This window comes from Lutra lutra, chromosome 9, assembly GCF_902655055.1.
Source record: "Lutra lutra chromosome 9, mLutLut1.2, whole genome shotgun sequence".
Lineage (NCBI taxonomy): Eukaryota > Metazoa > Chordata > Mammalia > Carnivora > Mustelidae > Lutra > Lutra lutra.
Genome location: NC_062286.1, coordinates 66,921,819 through 66,937,914, shown reverse-complemented (window position 1 = coordinate 66,937,914; position 16,096 = coordinate 66,921,819). Strand labels below are relative to the sequence as shown.

Sequence of the window (16,096 nt, the reverse complement as noted above, 5' to 3'; positions counted from 1 at the left end):
GCTGAGCAGAGAGCCCGATGTGGGGCTCGATCCCAGGACTCTGAGATCATGACCCGAGCCGAAGGCAGCGGCTTAACCCACTGAGCCACCCAGGTGCCCCTCTTCAATCCTTTTTTTAAGATTTATTTATTTTAGAGAGAGAGAGAGAGAGATCGAGCATAAGTGGGATGGAGAGGGGCAGAGGGGAGGGAGAGAGAGAGAATCTCAAGCAGACTCTCTGCTGAGCTCAAAGCCTTGACTCAGGGTTCCATCTCACAACCCTGAGATCATGATCTGAGCCAAAAATCAAGAGTGGGATGTTTAACTGACTGAGCCATCCAGGTACCCCCCCAATGTCTTCAATCTTAAATACTATGTCACCATGTAATTTCTTGAGCTTCAGCTGTAAATATGTGTTCCTGATGCAGAGACCTTCTTCTTTGGCTGCAGGCCAATTTGTTCATATAGCAGCATCTTCTGCCCATTTGTAGCCACTCCCTTGAAGAGACTGAAAAGAATAGAAAGGTTACTCCACTTCCATCAGGAAAACTACCTTTGGACTCTTCTCACCTATTAGAGAGCATTTCCAACATCTTTGTTTTGGCCTGAAGAAAAATACGCATGGACCCAACAAGCAGTTAAACTAGAGCTGCCCCCATGGAGATGGGGAGGAGGGTTTGATTTTGACAGAGACCTGTGTCCCACAGATATACAATGTGCAGATGGAGGGATGTCTGTATGAAGTTCCAGAAGGATGTTGGATATTAGATGCCATGGCTTGGGAGATCTGCTCACACCCAAGTTCCACATGGAGGAAGGTGAGCCACCTGCTCTCAAGAGACTGTTCCTGATTATGGAACACCTGAAGTGGAACCACACTAACCTTCCCTAAATATCCTAGACTTTCTAATTCTGCCCCTTTAGTTTCCATTATTACCCCAGGATTGTGGCAATATTTATTGTACAACTGTATCATGGAACAAATTCACACATATCATGAGTAAATGCACAATTAAACAGATCTAGATAAAATCATTTATATTTATGCCAACAATGACTTCTTTTTTTTTCCCCCAACAATGGCTTTTTGAGGATATCTTCTTTAAATACTATGTATTATGGAAGGTTGCAACTGCATGAAGTAGATTGATACTTTGGTTACATCAGAAATTTCTATGCAGCAGGTTTGGTTCTAGCTAATGGAGATATTGACTGCCCTAAGTCCTTGGAGCAGCTGGTCAGGACCCCTGGCTGCTTATCTTCAGCTGTAAGGAGTCTCTTCTTCTTGTTCCAGTATGCCATATGAATACTATATTATCATTTCTATATGTGCCACTTTGTTGAGAAGCATTTGTTCGTATGATCCTATAATGGTTTAGTGCTAGGGGCAATGATGTTCTTTAGCTGCATCTCCTACCAACCAAATAATTTTAAACAGTTGCTACCTGAATTCAAGAAATACATTATCAGATGGAAGGGCAGAGCCAGAATAAAAGCAAGATTTATCCCAGGAGTTATCTAAGTTCCTATGGTATTAGGTACTCAGTAAGGTTTCTGGAGAGCATTTCTATCCAGATATAAAGGTGTCAAATGGGATTCAGGAAACAGTTTTTTCCCTAGTTATATAACCATAGAAAAGTAGAGATTAAAGGCTGAACAGAAGTAAAATTTTGAAACTAAGCAGAAGTAAAATTTAGGAACTGAATCCAAACATTCTTTTCCCACCATGAAGGTCAAACCTATCAGAAAGTCTCTAATACACCCTGGAACTCTATCTGACATTCCTTCCTTCTTCCTTTCCTATTTTGTCATTCAATCGAAGTGTCCTGATTTAGGAGGGTTAGGCTTTCTGTACTCTCTGTCTCTCTATAATTAGAGAGGAAATAGTGCTAGAGAAGTAATTTTTCTATCCTGGCTGCACACTGAAAATTGTCTGGAGAATATTTTCCCCAAAAAATCTATTACTTGAGTCTTAGCCCAAATCATTAGTTCCTAAATGTGGCCCCCACACCAGCATATTAGCATTACCTAGGAACTTGCTAAAAATGCAAATTATTGGACCCCACCTTAGTTGGACTGAATCAGAAATTTTGAGGTTGGTGCTAATTTATTACTTAGCAATAAATTTAACCAAGAAGAAGCAAAAATTACTGACTGAAAATTATAAAACACTGCTGAAAGAAGTTATGGAAGACTTAAATAAATGGAAAGGTATTTCATGTGTATGGATTAAAAGACTTACTATTATGAGGATGACAATACTTCTCAAAGTGATTCAATGCAATTCCTCCAAGACTTTTTGGACTTTTTGGAAGAAATAGCAAAGCCAATCCTCAAATTTCTATTTGGTCTCAAGGAACTCCAAAGAGCCAAAACAATCTTGAAAAAGAGGAATAAATCTGGGGGACTTTTCAATTTCAAAACTTACTACAATACCACAGTAATCAAAATACTGTGGTTTTTGCATAAGGAGAGGCATTTAAATCAATGAAAGAGAACTGATAGTCCAGAAATAAACACACATATCTACAGCCAATTGATTTTTCACAAAGGCACCAAAACCTTTAGATGAGGGAGAGAACAGTCTCTTCAACAAATGGATCTGGGAGAACTGGATGGACAACAATGTGTGAAAAAAATGAAGTACACTTATACACAAAAATATATAAAAATGTATGGTTGAAGGACCTAAATATAAGAACTATAAAGCTACAAACAATAAAACTCTCAAAACAGGGGTGCCTGGGTAGTGCAGTCAGTTAAGCATCTGGCACTTGGTTTCAGCTCAGGTGGTGATCCTACGGTTGTGAGACTGAGCCCTGTGTTGGGCTCTGTGTTCAACGTGGATTGTGGCTTGAGATTCTTTTCCCTCTCCCTCTGTCCTCCTGCTCATGCTCTCTCTCTCTCTCTCTAAAATAAATTAAGAAATCTTTAAAAAAAAAAACCTCTCAGAAGAAAACATAAGAGAAATCTTCACACCTTTTTCTTAGTTAATTCAGGCTGCTATCACAGAATACCATAAACTGGATGGCTCATACACAGCACACACTTATTTCTCATGACTGTGGAGGCTGGGAAGTCCAAGATCAAGGTGTGGGCAGATTAAGTATTTAGTACTCATTTTAAACATAAGCAAAGAACTTGAATGAACTTTTCTCCAGAGAATATACACAAATAGACAACAAGCATATGAAAAGATGTTCAACATCATTAGTCATTAGGGAAAGACAAATTGAAACCTCAATGAAATACCACTCCATACTAAGGTTGCCATTTTAAAAAATTTTTATCTTTAAAAGATTTTATTTATTTACTTGGCAGAGAGCAAGAGAAAACACAAGCAGGGGGAGCAGCAGAGGGAGAGGGAGAAGCAGGCTCACCATTGAGCAGGGAGCTCTATGCAGGGCTCAGTCCCAGGACCCTGGGGTCATAACCTGAGATGAGGGCAGACGCTTAACCAACTGAACCACCTAGTACCCTGTATTTTTTTTTTTAAATAGGAAAAAAGAGTTGAGGCACCTGGGTGGCTCAGTCAGTTAAGCAACCAACTCTTGATTTTAGCTCAGGTCATGATCTCATGGTTGTGAGATCAAGTTCTGTGTTGGGCTCCATGCTCATCAGGGAATCTGCTTGAGTCTCCTTCTGCCCCTCCCACCCCTGTTCCCACACTTTCTCTCTCTCAAATAAATAAACAATCCTACAAAATCTTTTTTAAAAAAGGAAAATAAGTGTTGACAAGGATATGGAAAATTAGAACTCTTGTACATTCCTGGTAGAAATGTAAAACGGTATAGCCACTGTGGAAGACAGTTTTGCAATTCCTCAAAAAGTTATACATAAAATTACCATAAGACTCAGAAATTCTGCTTCTAGGTATATCCAAACAAATTAAAAACAGGTATTCAAACAAATACTTGTACATAAATTTTCATAGTAGCACTATTTATAATGGCCAAAGGACTTAACTGTCCACTGAATGATGACTTCATGTAGTATATCCATACAGTGGAATATAATTCAGTCATAAAAAAGAAAGAAGTACTGATACATATGACAATGTGGATGAACCTCAAAAATATTACACTAAGTGAATGAAGCCATACACAAAAGGCCACATATTGTATGATTCCATTTATATGAAACATTCAGAATGGGTAAATCCATAGACACAGACTCCTGGTTGTCAGGGCTGGGTGGAGTAGAATATAAGGAGTGGGCACTAATAGACACAGGGGTTTTTTTGGTGGGCTGGATAATGAAAATGTCTTGGAACTAAATAGAGGTGATGGACACAACATTGTGAATATTGTGAACATTGTGAATATACTAAATATCACTGAATTGCACAATTAAAATGGTTAATAATTATACTTAATGGTGAAAAACGGAGCTTTTCCCTTAAGATCAGGAAAGATAAGAATGTCCACTCTCACCACTTTTACTCAACAGAGTATCAGAAGTCCTAGCTACAGCAATCAGACAAGAGAAAGAAATAAAGTCATCTAAATTGTTAAGGAACAAATAAAATCTTCATTATTTGCAGATGACATGATACTATATATAGAAAACCCTAAAGACTCCACCAAAAAACTACTAGAGCTGATATATGAATTCAGTAAGGTCACAGGATACAAAATCAATATACAGAAATCCATTGCATTTTCGTAAACTAATAATGAAGCAGTAGAAAGAGAAATTAAGAAAAATAATCCCATTTAAAAATGCACCTAAAATAATAAAATATCTAAGAATAAACTTAACCAAAGGGGTGAAAGACCTGTACTTTGGAAACTATAAAACATTGATGAAAGAAATTGAAGATGACATGAACAAATGAAAGATACATTCTATGCTCAAGGATTGGAAGAACCAATATTGTTAAAGATGTCCATATTCCCCAAAGCAATCCACAGATTTAATGTAATACCTATCAAAATAACAACATTTTTTGTAGATCTGGAACAAATAATTTTAAAATCTGTATGGAACCAGAGAAGACCCCAAATAGCCAAAGCAATCTTGAAAAAGAAAAATAAAACAGGAGGTATCTCCATGCCAGATTTCAAGATTTACTACAAAGCTGTAGTAATCAAAACAGCATGGTACTTGTACAAAAAATATACACATAGATCCATGGAACAGAATAGAGGGCCTAGAAATAAACTCATGATTATATGGTCAGTTAATCTTCCACAAAGTAAGCAAAAATATGCAATGGGAGAAAGTCTCCTCAACAAATGGTGCTGGGGGAAAAAACCTAATCTTCCAATTAAAAAATGGGGTAGAAGACATGAACGGACTTCTTTTTAAAAGATTTTATTTAGTTGAGAAAGAGATAGCGAGAGTCCCAATGTGACAGAAACAGGCCTAGAAAAAGATTGGATTGGTGAAAAGATCTACTGGTGAAAAGATTATGGGGGTACCTGGGTGGCTCAGTGGCAGATTACATATCTGCCTTCAGCTCAGGTCATGATCCCGGCGTCTTGAGGCCGAGTCCCTTATTGGCTTGATCCCAGGATCCCGGGACTGGGACGGTTGGGCACTGGGAATTGTTGAGCCACTGTATTATACACTTGAAACTAATATAACACTGTGTATGTTAACTATAGTGGAATTAAAATAATAAATACGTTTAAAAATGGTTATTAATTTTGTTAGATGAATCTTATCTCAATTAAAAAAAAAAACTTTCAGGCAAATAGATTATCAGGTAAGAGATGCAAAAGTGCATGGGAGGACACGCTGGATGCCATAAGGTGACTGGACAGTTGTTTGTGAGTATATGGGCTCCTCGTCTCTGGACATGCCCAGACAGAGGGTTATGCAAGGGGAGATGGCTCATACATATTCAAGTGGAAACACAAACAGGAACATTGTGTTTTGTAAAGTTCATGTGACAATATTTGCACTCTCAAGCTGCTGAAGCTCAAGCCACATGAGATGAATAAAGGCTGTGATGTTGTAAGAATCTTCAGACATTTCTCACTAAAGTTCCATAGCAATAAAAAGGAAGAAGCAATTATGTCTTTTTTTTTTTTTAAGATTTTATTTATTTATTTATTTGACAGAGATAGAGAAAGAGAGAGAGAGCAAGAGAGGGAAAACAAGGGTGGGGAGTGGCAGAGGGAGAAGCAAGCTTCCTACTAAGCATGGAACCTGATGTGGGGCTCGATCCCAGGACCCTAGAATCATGACTTAAGCTGAAAGCAGACACTTAACAACTCAGCCATCCAGGCGCCCCTATTGTCTTTCAAGGGAAAATCCAAACTAGTCCAAACTACTTCAGAAGGCAACTTTCAGAATATTAGTTATACAGTTCGTTTCCTCTAATCCTGAAGATTTCAGCAGTAGGGATCCCTAGTTGGTCTTGTTTGGGTACTTTCCCCTTGTGTTATACTGCTCAAAATGCCAAGTCCCTGATCACACAACATTGTGAAAGTACTTGATGTCGCTGATTGTGCACCTAATAAAGGTTAAAATGATAGGGCTCCTGAGTGGTGTGGTTGGTTGAATGTCCAACTCCTGGTTTCAGCTCAGGCGGTAATCTCAGGGTTGTGAGGTCAAGTCCTGTATCGGGGCTCTTTCTCTCCCTCTGCCCCTCCCCCTACTCCCACGCTCTCTCTCTCTCTCTCTCTCTAAAATAAATAAACAAATCATTAAAAAATGTAAAAAATGGTTAAAATGACAAATTTTATGTTATATATACATAACCACAATAAACAAAAATTAACAATAACTTAACAATAGCTGAATACTGAAAATTTCAGTAAAGCAATTTTAGAGCAATGAAATATAGTTTTTAATCTTTTTAGGAGTTAAATGATACATGATATATATGGACTTAAATAAATCTGATCAAGTTAAGTAAAATTGATGCAACTGTGTTTGACTTTGGGAGTAAGAGAAAGAGACAGTTAGAAAAAGACAGGTGACCAGAACTTGACATTTCTTCTTTCCTCCTGAGAAGAAAATACTTTTTTTCAGGTGTTGTCAGTTTTAGTACTGGACCCCGAAATGACCTTTAAATGTATCATTTCTAGCAAAAAACAATATTTTCATCAAACTAACCTATATTAGTCTAATGGCTTATATTAGTAATAGAGGGAAAAATATTCCTTAATGTTACATCTGTAAGATTGGATTCAAAAAACCATGGAGCCTGGAGGAAATGGAGAAGTGTATAGATAAGTCAGAATAGCCATCTATTAATCATTGTTCAGAATGAGTTTGAGTTTATGGAGATTAACATGTTGTTCCTTTACTTTTGTGCACGTTTTAAATTCTCTACAGTAAGAATTTTATTAAATTTAAAAATAAGAATTTTAGAACAAAAGTATAGTTGGGTCTAGTTTATGTCTCATGCTCACCCCTTGACTACACAGGGAGGTGAAAGGGAAATTTAGGGGGAACCTAGGAGGCTCCTTTGGTTTATGTACCAGGTGAGCACTTGGGTTTACTGTCCGTCAGTGAGACACAAGGGAGAAGAGGTAATTTCTCCCTCTCCCTCTGCCCCTCACCCCCCCACTCTCTCTCTCTCAAATAAATAAATAAATCTTAAAAAAAAAAAAAAAGAGTGACCATACTTTGCTGTTTGCTTGTCACCATTCCAGTTCACATACCCCGTCTTAGTATAATTAGTATTTATATCACTTTTCACTCTTAAAATTGTCACGGTTTGGAGATGCCTGGTCGGTTCACTGGATTAAGTGTCTGCCTTCGGGTCAGGTCATGATCCTAGGCTCTGGATGGAACCCCACACTGGGCTCCCTGTTCAGTGGGGAGCCTGCTACTCCCTCTTCCTTTGTCCCTCACCCCGCGACTGCTCCTGCTCTCTGCCTCTCAAATAAATAAATAAAATCTTTAAAACAAACAAACAAACAAACACAAACCCAAAGATTACTGAGCCCCACACTGAGAGTTTGCAATTCAATATGTCTGGGGTGGGGTCCCAAGAACTTGCGTTGTTAACAAGCTCCCAGGTGATGTTGCTGTTTTCGGTCCACACTCTAAGAACCTCTGCTTTAGAGTATTGTGTCCAAATCTGACGTCTCAGCTTCACCTGTAGAACTGTTAAAAAATACTGCAGGCCTGCAGATTCAGATACTCTGACCGTGGAATTTAAGAATCTGCATTTTTAATAGATTTCACAGGTATTATTTCTTAAGTGTTCCTGACACAATTTTTTGGATAGGCATTTGGGGACCTTAGTAAGATTCTGTGGGCACTGATTAATCAGAGTGGCAAAAGACAGAAGAGGCTAACATGTATCTTCCCAATGTGACAGAAGCAGTCTTGAAAAGAGTGCCTTCTCACTGGTGAAAAGATTATGGGGCACCTGGGTGGCTCAGTGGCAGATTAAGCACCTGCCTTCAGCTCCAGTCATGATCCCAGGGTCCTGGGGCCCAGCCCCTTGTTCCTGCTCAGTGGGGAGCTTGCTTCTCCTTCTCCCTTTGCCTCCCCCCTCCCCACTCGATTGTGCTACATGCTCTCTCCCTCACTCTCTCAAATCAATAAAATAAAATCTTAAAAAAAAGGTTATGTAATTGAAGATGAACATAACCTTACATAAATATTCAGGAAGACTGATCCTTGCTAGTAATTTAAAAATTTAAAACCAGATATCAGGGCGCCTGGGTGGCTCAGTGGGTTGAGCCGCTGCCTTGGGCTCGGGTCATGATCTCAGGGTCCTGGGATCTAGTCCCACATCGGGCTCTCTGCTCGGCGGGAAGCCTGCTTCCCTCTCTCTCTCTCTCTCTGTCTGCCTCTCCGTCTACTTGTGATCTCTCTCTGTCAAATAAATAAAAATAAAATCTTTAAAACCAGATATCAATGTCTACCTCTTAAATGAGCAAAACATTAAAATAGTAGATTAGAGACATTATTATTAAAATAATGTAATAGATTAATCTGATTAGATTAAGGGCAAGATGCTGTTGGCAATGGTACACTGATAGCTCTTTTTGAAAAGTGATTTAATAGGGCACCTGGGTGGCTCAGTTGGTTAAGCATCAGCTGTCAGCTGATCCCAAGGTCCTGGGATTGAGTCCTGCATCAGGCTCCTTGTTCCACGGGGAGCCTGTTTCTCCCTCTGCTTCTCTCTCTTTCTCTGTCTCTCATGAATAAATAAAATCTTTGAAAACACAAGGAAAAAAAAGTAATTTAGCAATCTCCATCAAGAACCAGAAATGTTTGATTTTGTCATTTTTGATTCAGTTACCTTTGACTCAATAATCTCACTTCTGGAAATCAGTCCCAAAAAAGTAATTCACAATATATTTAAATACATTAAATTATAATATATTAAAATTATATAAAATATAATGTATTAAATTAATACAAATGAAATATATAAAAGATTGCAATAGTACAATGATGGAAGCAATCAGAATCTCTAAAAATAAGACATGGGGGAGAAGGAGAGGAGAATTGAGTTGGGGGAAATTGGAGGAGGAGACAAACCATGAGACTGTGGACTCTGAGAAACAAACTGAGGGTTTTGGAGGGGATGAGGGTGGGGTTTGGGTGAGCCTGGTGGTGGGTATTAAGGAGGTATTATGGAGCACTGGGTGTGGTGCATAAACAATGAATCTTGGAACACTGAAAAAAAATAAAAAAAATAGAATATTGGTTAAGTAAATATATGCCCTTAGTGGACTACTATAAAGCAATTTAAATGATGGGTTAATTATTCATTAATGAAAAAATAAATTAGTTGCCAACCTGTCCCCAAAGGGTTAAACTAATTTGTGCCCTTCCCAGAACTGTACCTGTCTCTTCAGTGATGATGCACATTATCATTTTTAAAAAGCTGTTAGTGGTAGGGGTGCCTGGGTGGCACGGTTGGTTAAGTGTTCAACTCTTGGTTTTGGCTTGGGTCATGATCTCAGTGTCCTGATCTCAGAGTCATGGGATGAAGCCCCAATTTGAGCCCTCTGCTTGGGATTCTCTCTCCCTTTCCCCTCCTCCCCCCACTCTCTCTCTCAATAAATCAACCCTTAAAAAAAAAGGTGTCAGTGGTATCATGTGTTGTTTTATATATAACTTCCATACTGGGAAAATGCTTATACTTTTAAAAGATTCTGTCAATTGGGGGGGGGGTGTATATATATATGCCATCATTGAATATCCATATTTTTATTTCTTTTAATTTCTATAATTGTGGGGCATCTGGGTGGCTCAGTCAGTTATTCTGCAGCCTGTGGCTCAGGTCATGATCTGAGAGTCCTGGGATTGAGCCCCACATCGCCTGCACAGCGGGGAGCCTGCTTCTCCCTTTCCCTCTCCCTGCCACCCTTCCTAATTGTGCTATCACTCTGTCAAATAAATAAATATTTTTAAAAATTTTCTATAATTTTATGTGAATTAAATTTCAAATTGGATTAATTCAGGATACTTTCTGCCCCTTAAAGGTACTATTCATTGAGGGTCTAATGGTATCTAATATTTTTCCTCTTACTTAATCCTACATATTTGATTCATTGAATCCTGATTACCCACGAAGAATGCATTTTCATTTGTGTATATTTGTATTTGTCTAAAAAAAGAATAATACTTAAAATATATCATGAGCTGGAGCACCTGTGTAGCTCAGTGGGCTGAGTGTCCCTGCCTTCGGCTCAGGTCATGATCTCAGCAACCTAAGATTGAGCCTGAGTTGGGCTCCCTGCTCAGCATGGAGTCTGCTTCTCCCTCTCTCTCTCCCCCTCCCCCTTGCTCATGCTCTTAATTTCTCTTGCATATGAATAAATAAAAAAATCCTAAACAACAACAACAATAACAACCTTCCATATCATGAGCCTTTAAAATGTTCTAATACTTAGTCCCAGTAATCGTATTTTAGAAAACAAATGCTAGGGTTATAATCCAAAATAATTATAATATTTCAAAAGTATCTAATAATAGAGAAAATTTTAGAAATTTTATTTATGAGGTGGTTTAAGAACATGGGAAAATGTTATAATATTAAGTAGAAAAGCAGGAGATTAAGCTTGAATATTTACTATGATCATAACTATGCAAAATAAATTTATTATGATCATAACTATGTAAAACAAGCATTTAAAATACTGTGAAATCTCTAAAATGCTAGCCTGGTTATACTCAAAGCATGAGAGAATAATTTTCTTTCAGAGTGAGCATGCATTACTTTTATATCTAGAAAAATAAAAATACATGAAGACTACTTTAGTTGAAATTCACAGAAACGCAACTCAAATTAATTTAAGCCAAAAAGGGAAAGGATTTGAACGGAGAGGGAGGAGGAGGGAAAGAGAAGTTCATGGAAGGATCTGGTTTCAGGCCCAGGTGGAAATTATATTATGAAGTCTCTCTCTTCTACCCTCCCCCCAAGTCTCAGCTCAGCTTCCTCTGTGTAGTGACCTCATTTTCTCCCCTCTTCCAGACTGCCAGAGAATTAGGTTGCCCACAGCTCTAGGCTTACAGCATCTGCTTTTGGAATCTCATTGTGAAGAGACCTCTCTCCCCTAATGTCTACATATCAACCCCATGAGGGACTCACAGCCTCTGTGTGGGTCACATGCCCACCTCTATACTCATCACCATGTTTGGGGAATGCAGGATTAAGACTGGGTGGGTTTCTAACATGTACCCATATCTGTTCCAGAAGAGAGGATCTGGTACTGCAAGAGAGAAACAACACGATGGCCAGCCAAATTAAGGAAGGTACTGGGCAGCACAGTACGTTATCACAGTTCGCTGTTATCATTCACACTCTTGCCTTTCTGAAAGGCAAATTCCAAAATGCCCCATAATGAATTAACCTAACAGCCCCACGTACCGTTCATCTCCCAACAAGACAACATAAGGTCTCATCCAGTGACTACCTTGTCTTAAAGTCTATGTCTCTGGGCCATATGCTTTCCTGCTGGTCAGGTGGAAACAGGGCTGCTCCTGGGCCTGCAATACAAATAGCATTCCAATTGCTTCCCTTGCAGTAAGTTCTTTAGTGGTTCAGTTTTGCTGCCCCTAGGTCCGTGCATGTGGGAAACAAGTCTCCCATCCCCATCATATTCTCGGATGCCACTGCCTTAGCCACCAACTTCTTGTTGCTCTCGTTAAGGAGCCTGGGTATTGCTTTAGGCTTTGAACAGTCAAAGGCTTTGTTTCCAAGTTGGGTTTTTCTGGCAATGCAATCCTCTTCAGATCTCAGCTGGCTTTTCCCCAATATCCTATGTGGAGATTTCATAAACTAAGTGCAATACCAGAAATATTACTCTGTCCTCATAGTTTGATTCTCTTAACAGATCTCAGCTTTGCCCACCCTATAGGCTCTGCCCCATGATGGTTACTGAGGCTGCAGCCCAGTGGATGGTAGTGTTCTGCCATGGGCACGACTTTTAACTATACTTGGCAGGGAAGAGCACCACTGTTTATGAGAAAGGGGCAAGGGACACAAGGTTCCCTAAATTTTACTGAGTCTCTGGTGTGTTTTCTGTCTCACGCCTTTGTACTGATTTTAGATTGAGACACGGGATTCAGCTTCTCAAATCTGCAAGAAGAATTACATTTGACTCTCAGTTGTCCTGGAATGCTGGCTAGAGGCAAAAGGGGCCTCTCAGTCGGCTGTCACCTTTGTCCTTTCAGACAGGTGAGCTTGGATTCAAGCTTGTCTCTTCCTCTTAGCCTAGCGGGGTTCTTCCTCGCTCTTCTACATTGGCATCATTCTGGTTTGTTTGCATGACCACAGAAACCAGGCATCATGTTTGACTGGACCGGGTCATGTGCCCACCTCTGACTGAACAGGGCCTATGGGAGAAAGGGAGGAGCGCCAGGAATCCATGCTGAGGTCGACTCCCAGCTGCTATTTTACCTTTATTTTTAAAAGAGGTTGGCACTTCATACAAAAATTAGCCAATTTAATACTGAAAATGTATGAGTAGAAAAGATTCTTAGGATCACACCCTCATGCTTAAAAATTGCAGGGTGATCTCAAACAGAATGAGAAAGAGCCAGAACCAGAGAACAAGGATAATGACAGAAGACTTTGTCACCCCGTTTTACAACATCAGAAATGCAAGAGTCAATTCTGTAAATATTCAGTGACTTCCTTGGCTTTCCGAAACCAACAGCTTCCACATGTTTGACAGGTACAGTCTAAGTTTCAAAGTACTTTTAAAAGGTACATCCATCAGATGGGGCGCCTGGGTGGCTCAGTTGGTTGAGCAACTGCCTTCGGCTCAGGTCATGATCCCAAACTTCCAGGATCGAGTCCCGCATCGGGCTCCCAGCTCTTTGGGGAGTCTGCTTCTCCCTCTGACCTTCTCCTCTCTCATGCTCTCTCTCGCTCATTCTCTCAAATAAATAAATAAATAAACAAATAAAATCTAAAAAAAAAAGGTACATCTATCAGAGCTCAATCCATCATTCTCATCTACATATATCTTTTGTATTTATAAAATATTCTGTTATTAAAATCTCATTTTGGGCACCTGGGTGGCTCAGTTGTTGGGTGTCTGCCTTCTGCTGGGGTCCTGAGGTCCTGGGATCTAGTCTGCATCGGGCTCCCTGCTCAGCGGGGAGCCTGCTTCCCCCTCTCCCACTCCCACTGCTTATATTCCCTCTCTGGCTGTCTCTCTCTGTCAAATAAATAAATAAAATCTTAAAAAAAATAAAAATAAAAATAAAATTTTGCTTCTAGGTTACATTAGCATTTAGTGACTACCTATACTGACAACCTTGAGGATTTCCTCTCCAGTCAAGAGCCATCTGTCAGCTTTGAACCTCCCACCTGGAAGCTCTTTCGGTTCTAGTCTTTTTGGTTTTGCATCTTGCTTCTTTGTCTTGTTTTTCCCCATAGTCGCAAATCTAATCCAGATGCCTGGACTTGCAGGTCTGCTCCTCTTATTCATGGAGATAGACTGGAAAATATAACTTCAACATTTTGCTAAAACTTTTTTGAGTTAAAAAAAATAATCTTTTTATTGCAGAGCAATTTCAGTTTTACAGAAAAGTCACAAAGATATCAGAGAGAGTCCCTGTATGTCTGTCCTTCATCTCCTAATGTCACCTGATGTTATCATCTTACCTAGCCAGGATGCATTTGTCAGAACTAGGAAATTGACACTGTTACATTACTATTAACTAAACTCCAGGCTGTATAAGGATTTTTACCCAGTTTTCTACTAATGTTCTTTTCTAGTCCAGGATTCAATCCAGTATAGCACATTGCATTTAATCTGCTAAATTTTAAAACAAGCTATTTTTCAAGTCATTTCCAGTTAAGCTATGACAATTATGAGGAACGTGACATTTTAATATTTAAGATAAAATATTCATCAACAAAATCAACACAAGTTGTCAAGATGCCACTTGTTCTGTGATTATGAGCTCCTCTAGGAAATAATCTCTATTATTTGTTTGGCATATTTTAGCTATATACAGTTTCGTACATTCACTTCAGGATGTAGTTTTGCAGCAATAAGAGTTGAGAAAAGTACAAGAAAATTCAAAACATTCTAACTTAGTAGAAAACACTTTCATTCTTCCTAACGGAATTAGTAGAGTTGGGATTTTATTGCAGTGACATGCTACAAAGGTAGGGGGAATATAATTTCTGAATACATTACGGATCGGATCCACTCATCATAGTGCAAGCCACAGAAACCACAAAAGACCACAGAAATCGATTCCTGTCCAACCAATTTCTCTGGGGGAAGAGCACTTGTCAACAAAACCCAAAGTTCTCTCTAGGAAAAGAAAGCTCTCTCTAGGAGTAATATCTGGAATAATTTGGAGGAAAGTTAAAGTGGCTTGCAATTTTACACCAAGATCTTTTCAGACTTATAGAAGCTATCTTGATATAAGAACTTTGTTCTAATTTGCATGTGACTTTCATTTTAAGAGAACAATTTTGTAGGTATTATAACAAAAGAGCTATAAAGAATTCAACTTGAGGTCAATTCAAGGACTTCTCTAACTTAAGAAAAATATAGAACTTTGCTAAGTATATATTCCATCAATAACTACATTTAGTAGTTATTTTCAGATGTTGTGATCAATCATAGCAATCACATGTAAAATTCCTATAGTATCTCTCTCTCCACCCCAGAAAAAAAGATCCAAGACTTATTTAAATTATTTTGTAAAACCAAAGAAAGCAAAGATAGGTGAGAAAAGCAACGGGAAACAACAAAATATTTTGCCAAGCATTAGTCTATAAGTAAAGGAGGCAAATGAAGAGATTATGTATTTAGATTTTCATTTAGCAATTTGTTTTCTGGAGGAATAGGAAATATAGTAATTTAGCTAATTGATTTATAAAAGGAAGAAAAACTGAACATTTACATAGCACCTTAGTGCTTCTTACGCATGTCTTATAATTTACTGAATAGTTAAGAGGCAACCTATAATTTAGGGTGAATTTGTAATTCACCCAGTGACCATGGGTGCTGGCACACCTAATTGTCCTCTGAAGGACAATTGTGCTAATTGTCCTCTGAAGCCACTTCAAAAGTAACCTCCTCCATGAAGTCTTCTGCTTACTTCCAGTCCCTCCATCAAAGAAGAATCTGCCCTCTTTCTTCTGTGCTCCCAAGGCATATGACCAACTTAACATACTTGTATGATAGCACTAATCACGTTGTCACCTGTTCTAGGAATAGCATCTTTTTTTTTTTTTTAAAAGATTTTATTTATTTATTTGTTAGAAAGAGAGAGAGAGGGAGCGAGCATGAGCACAGGCAGACAGAGTGGTAGGCAGAGGCAGAGGGAGAAGCAGGCTCCCCGCTGAGCAAGGAGCCCGATGTGGGACTTGATCCCAGGATGCTGGGATCATGACCTGAGCCGAAGGCAGCTGCTTAACCAACTGAGCCACCCAGGCGTCCCTAGGAATAGCATCTTATCCAATATTTTATCTTCATAAGTAAGTGGCAGTGTTATAGGTTGAGTTTTTCTTTCCCTCTTCTTCCAATTCATCTGTTGAAGCCCTACCCCCAATAACTCAGAATGTGATTGTATTTGGAGATGGGGTCTTTAAAGAGGTTATTTAGTTGAAGTGAGGTCTTTGGGGGTGGGGCCTAATCCAATCTGTCTTTATAAGAAACTTGTGCATGCAGGGGGCGCCTGGGTGGCTCAGGGGGTTGAGCCTCTGCCTTTGGCT

The 16,096-nt window shown here is 39.1% G+C and overlaps 1 long non-coding RNA gene across 1 annotated transcript in view; it reads right to left on the bottom strand.

The window, feature by feature from the left end:
• Positions 1-333: 333 nt before the first annotated feature.
• LOC125110014 (uncharacterized) overlaps positions 334-16,096 on the bottom strand; it is a 44,735-nt gene continuing 28,972 nt past the window's right edge. Inside the window, exon 4 of the long non-coding RNA XR_007130414.1 lies at positions 334-487. This is a non-coding gene — a long non-coding RNA (uncharacterized LOC125110014). The remainder of the gene's footprint in view (positions 488-16,096) is intronic.